Genomic DNA, 6,000 nt, shown 5'->3' on the forward strand with positions numbered 1-6,000 from the left:
TATATATCGTGAGACTTACGTATCTATTCTTTTCCGCTTGATTAATTATGTATTTGTGTCTTTATTTATTGTTGGGTTGAGGGTTCGCTTACCGAGGTGGGAAGGTAAGTGCCCGCACGGCTTAGGCAAAATAGGCCGTGACACTTATTTTACCTCCCACCAATAGGGCGGAGCCAGTAAGGGGCAAGGCGGTTTTATCTGAACCTCCTTCGGCGAAAATTTATACTATATATATAGAAGGTAAAAATTACTCCCTCTGTCCCAATTTATATGACACGCTTTATTTTTTAATCAGTCCCAAAGAGAATGACACATTTCCTTATTTGGCAGCAATTTAAATTTAAACTTTACCCTTTATTCTTAACGAGATGATTTATAACCATACAAATATCTTTGGCTTGTTTTAGACCACAAGATTCAAGAGTTTTTCTTTATTTCTTAAACTCCGTGTCCAGTCAAACTACATCACATAAATTGGAACGGAGGGAGTATATTTTATGTATATATAGTAAATGTTGAATCCTCTTGGCTTCTTCATGCGTTCTTTTTTATATTTTTGAAACCCCTAAATAAAAATTCTTACTCCACCACTGCTACCAGTATAAATATCGATCGAATAACTACGTGAACAGATGTGAAGCAACCCTCTTGCATCATTCTTGTAGGATTGTTTTTCTACTAGTATAATGATTTGGTCACCGTTGGCAATTTTATGGAGAACATATGTAGTAGCGACATGCAAACTAAATACCATGTTTATTATTTTTATCAGAACATTTGATATAAGAAAAAATCATATTTATTTGGAGTATATAAAAAATTAATAATGTCAGTAATCAGTGGTTAAAAAAGGTTGCGTCGAAGACTTCTTATGTAGTTATGAGTATTCCTCACCGTATAGAGTATTCTTTACCTATTCTATATTTGAGCAAGAACCCGTTAACTTAAAAATTAAATTACTAAAATACCCTTTTATAAATTAAAAATGTCATACTTAAAAAAGAGACCTAATGCCTACGCTGTAGCTAACGTTTCATATCTGTTCCTCTTGGCGAATAGTTGCCCGCCTCTTTATTTTTTCCTTTAGAATCAAGGGAAAAGGTGCAATATACTCCTTAACTTTGTGATTTAGAGCAGATATACCCATCGCTATAAAAGTGGTGTAAATATATCCCTGCCGTCAGGGGTGGAGCTACCCTACATCAAGGGTGGTCAGCCGAACACCCTTGGCTGGAAAATGCTGACCACCCTTCGCCGGAAAATTATATCCGGTTAATTGGTCAAATTTGTATTTTGTGGATATATAAAACATAATGAACACCCTTGGGACATCCACATGGCATGGCTCAGTGATAAAGGCTGTTCAATTTCGATTTCAGTTCGCAGGTTCGATTCCGTACTGAAGCTATTTTCATTCATGTTTTGAATTTAAAACACACGCTGGTTGATACTTATTCTATAGATCTATGGCCAAATCCAATAGCCCAATACACCCTAATTATAATAATAGGCCAATAGCCATTTTCAGTAAGTTTATATTTGTGCGCGAAGCGCTGATAGTTTTAGTAATTTTATTTAAAATAAAGTCTGTCTCATTTGCTTTTTAATTACTTCAAAAGTTTGTTTAAAATCTCATCATCTCCATCCGTCAAACGCTACCGAGATGGTTTTCAAGTTCGTTCCTCTCTATTTCTCTTTTTATTCACTTTTGTCACCTTCCAACTTTTTAATTTTACTTGTGTCTGGTAATGTTTTTCATTGGACTGCCTTGCATGGTTTTCTTTGTTCAACTAAAATTTTCCGCACAAAACAAAAGTACATTTCGAATTTAGTGATGGATTATGCTTTGAGGACAAACTAGCATGCAAAATGGCAAGCTATATATTATGTAGTTCGATTTAAATTTTTTGGCGCACCCATTTATTAAAAAAAATTCTCCTATTTACTTTATAAGTTTGAACACCTTTCCCCATATTCCTAGCTCCGCCACTGCCTGCCGTTACAAAATAGTGCAAATATATCCTTTTAGCTGACGGATTTTTTTTAAAATCATTTAATTTTTTTTAATTAAAAAAAATACCACATGGCTTTAAAAAAAAGTCTACCCACTTTTTTTAGTAGACATATTTTTCTAAAGCCGCATGATAAATTTTTTTCTGGTGGGTTCGGTCTGGTTCATTTAGAAAAATGGGTAGACTTTTTTTTTTTTTAAAAGCCATGGAGATATTTTTTTAAAAGGAACAAGACTCGACCCACCAGAAAAAAAAAAATTACCATGTGGCGTTAGAAAAATATGTCTACTCAAAAAAAATGAGTAGACTTTTTTTAAAAAGCCACTTGGCATTTTTTTAACTAAAAAATAAGCTAAATGATTTATTTTTTTTAAATTCCATTAGCGAAAAGGGTATATTTGCACTATTTGTATAAGGCAGGCGATATGTTTGCATCATTTTGTAACGGTAAGGGTATATATACACCACTTTTTTAATGGGGGTATATCTGCTCTAAATCGCAAAGTTAATGGGTATATTTGCACTTTTGCCCTAGAATCAATTGCCTTTATGAATGTTCCTTTACTCTTTATCTGTTGCATTAGCGACTTCCTTTGTGCTTTGAATAGATTGTCACCGTTTAGTTTCACTTTTATAACACCGGTTTTGGCAAGTCAGATTTCAAACATAGATAGCCCATTTTCTTTTGTATCTGTTTTTTACTCTCATCAAAAGATTTTTCTTCTTTTGGTTTATCCACTTCAGTTAAAGGATTTTAATTTCCAGTTTTAAATAAGGTTTTAGGACATGAAGTTGAAAGTGTTTAGGGTTATTGAAATGGGCTTCAATGAGTTTAACAATAGCGAGAAAAAGAGGGTTGTGGGGTATATATATAAGTAATATGTAAGCATGTAAGGCAATGAAGAGGCTTTGCTACCAAAAAAAAAAAAAAAAAAAAAAGGAAGGGAAAAAGTCTTAGCCAACTATATGTGTATTGTTATGAAATATATTATTTATGTGGATGCCCACTACACTTGAATGTAATGCCCCCACTACTCTTTACCATTATTTGTAGTAAATACCCACAGATTCAATGATTAGTTAAATGTACTACTCGCATCTCTTTTTCTTCGGAAAAGGCTCAAATATGTCATCCAACTATCAGAAATGGCTCATTTATGCCACTCGTTAATAGTTTGGCTCATTTATGCCATCGAACTATAGGAAATGACTCATTTATGCCATCGAACTATAGGAAATGACTCATTTATGCCATCGAACTATAGGAAATGACTCATTTATGCCACTCATTAACAGTTTGACTCATTTATGTCATCGCCCATTACCAAAATGACTCATCCATGCCATTTTTTATTAACGTCGGTTTTATAATACCATATGACACGTGGCCTCCAATTAGAGGTCTACGTTGTTTAATTAAACCTACCCAATTTTAAATACCAAATTAATAAAAAATCCGACCCATGCACCTTGCCCATCCACAACCATAATCTAGTTGGAGGCCACATGTCATATATGGTATTGTAAAACCAGCTTTAATAAAATATGGAATGGATGAGTCATTTTGATAACGGGCGATGACATAAATGAGTCAAACAATTGATGAGTGACATAAATGAGTCATTTCCTATAGTTCGATGGCATAAATGAGCCTTTTCCTATAGTTTGATGGCATAAATGAGCCAAACTATTGACGAGTGGCATAAATGAGCCATTTTCGATAGTTGGATGGCATATTTGATCCTTTTCTCCTTTTTCTTTGTGGCTCTACTTTATACCTCTCATTCATCTCCCACACCCTCATAATCTTCCCCACATTTTCAAGGGTTAATGCCTATAAAACACCCTTTGGTGTGCTCCATGTATTCTTATAAATAGTTGGATTGTATGTAATGATTGAACTCACTTGGAACACGCTTGGATGAATAGAAAGCTCTCATCTCTTGTCTCTCTATTTCTATTGCTTTCATTTTATATCATTACTCTTTTAGCTTGATTTTATAACATATTTTGCAATTAGAATGACAATTATTTATTGTGTGTTGAATTAAATACCTAATAGTGAAAATTTTAAAAACAAGTAAAAAGGAAGCAATGAAAGATGATGTTTGCAATATTTTCCAATAAGCATATGTGTGTGCGCGTTTAACATAATATACAATGAGAAATTAAACCCCAAAAGAGAAGGGGAAAAACCATTTAATATTTTCTTTAGTATTTTGGTCATCTTTAAGTGTTTTGCTATAATATTCTTCAGGTATGTGCAACATTCTCCTAATTATCTTCCCATGTAACTGAAGAATACAATCTCTATAACAATTATGCGACAAAGGAATTTGATTAATTTAGCCATGGCTCACTTGATCAGTGCTTGTTGAGTAATTTAGAACGGGTCATATATAAAAAGTGCATCTTCCTGTGTCTTATCACAACTTACGCCACTTCCAGTAATGACAAACATCAATGGTTTGACATGGAAAGCTCATCTCCAACTTTTAATACTATTATATTCAAAATCCGAAAAGTACAAGAATAAGAAAATATATAGAAGAGAAAGTAATTGATGATGAAAGTTATGCTTTACCAATAAACACAAAATAGAAATAGAAATTTTATCGATGACAATTAGGAGAAGAGGAAGAAACAATTATATGATTAGTATCAATATACAAATTTCGGTTTTGCACATGAATATGTTGAAATAGCTTTGGATCAACAATATGTAGAAGGAAAAAGAAGTTAAGAAGAAGATAAAACATGATAATGGTGAGTTCCAAAAAGGAGACGAGATATATAATTATACATTGTATGCATATTTAATAGAGTAGGGGAAAAGAATCATGATTATTACATAAATTTATCTTTCCTTAAAGAGGTTCGTCTCGTACATAGAAATTTGGATTCTTCAAACGGCTTATGCAATGATACAAGGATGATTTGTAGAGGTTTGAAAACAACATCATACAAGTAGAAATTATAATGGGTTAATCTGTTTTTAAGCATGTGTTATTTACAAGAATTCAATTTTTTCCTTCTGAATAAGAAGAATATCTTTTCAAATTCGTTCGACAATAATTTCCTATGCTTTTATGTTTGTAATGACAGCAAAATAAATCCTAAGATCAAACAACCTCCAATTTCGGATTATATCTACCACAACATATCTTCTCACAAGATCAACTTTACGTCCACTTCAAAAGGGGAGAGTATTGTTCGACAAATAAGACATTAGGTTGTAATAGAACAGCCAAAATGAATGAAAGAAACATACACCAGAAATATCATCTACAAGGAAATATTTGGTGAGATACGTTTAATTACATGATTGTGCCTCTTAAAATAAAAATAAGTAGAAACAAAAATACATGTATCGAATTATACATTTATTGTTCATCTTCATATGTTCAAGTGATATTCAATTATGTTGAGATCGAAAAATAAGTGTAATTTACTGAGATCACAAATACGTGTAATTTTTTCTTTCATCTATAATCTTTAATTTACTGAATTCCTTCTTTACAAAAATGTGTACAATCTAATGTCAAGCGATATCCAATCATCTTGATCAGATGACTCGACAACTACGTGCAACTCACGTATAGAGAAACTAGTTTTTATAAAAACACAAGTTAAGTACTCTAGAGTCACGCAAAAATAGGTCACAATTTTTTATGTTCTTATGAGAGGTAATGATTTAAACAGAAAAGGGTCAAATATACCCATGTACTATTGGAAATAATTAAATGTACCCCTCGTTATACTTTTGTCCAAATATAGCTCTCATGCAAGAGCGGAGCTAGCATAGGACTTGCGGGTTCAGCCGAACCCAATATCTTTGGTTCAAACCCTATATTTGTCTTGAGAAATTCATTGAACATGTATACATTGTTACTTTAGAACCTAGTAACTTAAGCGAATTGGAATCCTGAACCCACAAGCTCCAAATTTCGGTTCCGCCTTTGCCCTCATGTTATACTTTCGGTCCACA

This window comes from Lycium ferocissimum, chromosome 1, assembly GCF_029784015.1.
Source record: "Lycium ferocissimum isolate CSIRO_LF1 chromosome 1, AGI_CSIRO_Lferr_CH_V1, whole genome shotgun sequence".
NCBI lineage: Eukaryota > Viridiplantae > Streptophyta > Magnoliopsida > Solanales > Solanaceae > Lycium > Lycium ferocissimum.